Source organism: Opisthorchis viverrini (genome assembly GCF_000715545.1).
Source record: "Opisthorchis viverrini unplaced genomic scaffold opera_v5_137, whole genome shotgun sequence".
Lineage (NCBI taxonomy): Eukaryota > Metazoa > Platyhelminthes > Trematoda > Opisthorchiida > Opisthorchiidae > Opisthorchis > Opisthorchis viverrini.
Genome location: NW_008751790.1, coordinates 1,101,037 through 1,101,430, shown reverse-complemented (window position 1 = coordinate 1,101,430; position 394 = coordinate 1,101,037).

Genomic DNA, 394 nt, shown 5'->3' with positions numbered 1-394 from the left:
GTTTTACGACGCCCTGAATGCTCTGCTGCGGCGAGCTAAAAGCTCAGACATTGTGGTGGTTGCCGGAGATATGAATGCGCAAGTGGCAGGCTTAGTTCATCTGAGACTCAATTAGGAGGTCGGCATGGACTGGGCTCGGTACGTACGGACAATGGGGAACGATTGCTTCAGCTGTGTGCTGACCGCAGGCTGTTTTTATGCAGTACAAACTTCCGAAATAGGCGAAACCGTCCGGCCACTTGCTGTCCTCCAACGGCAGGTCTGTCTCAAACTCAAATCGACCACATTGCCATCAGTTACCGATGGCGCGGGTCCATAACTGACTGCCGGTCGGTTTGGAACACTTTGTGGACTCCAAACACGATCTCGTCCGGAGTCGCTTCTCCCTACGTTC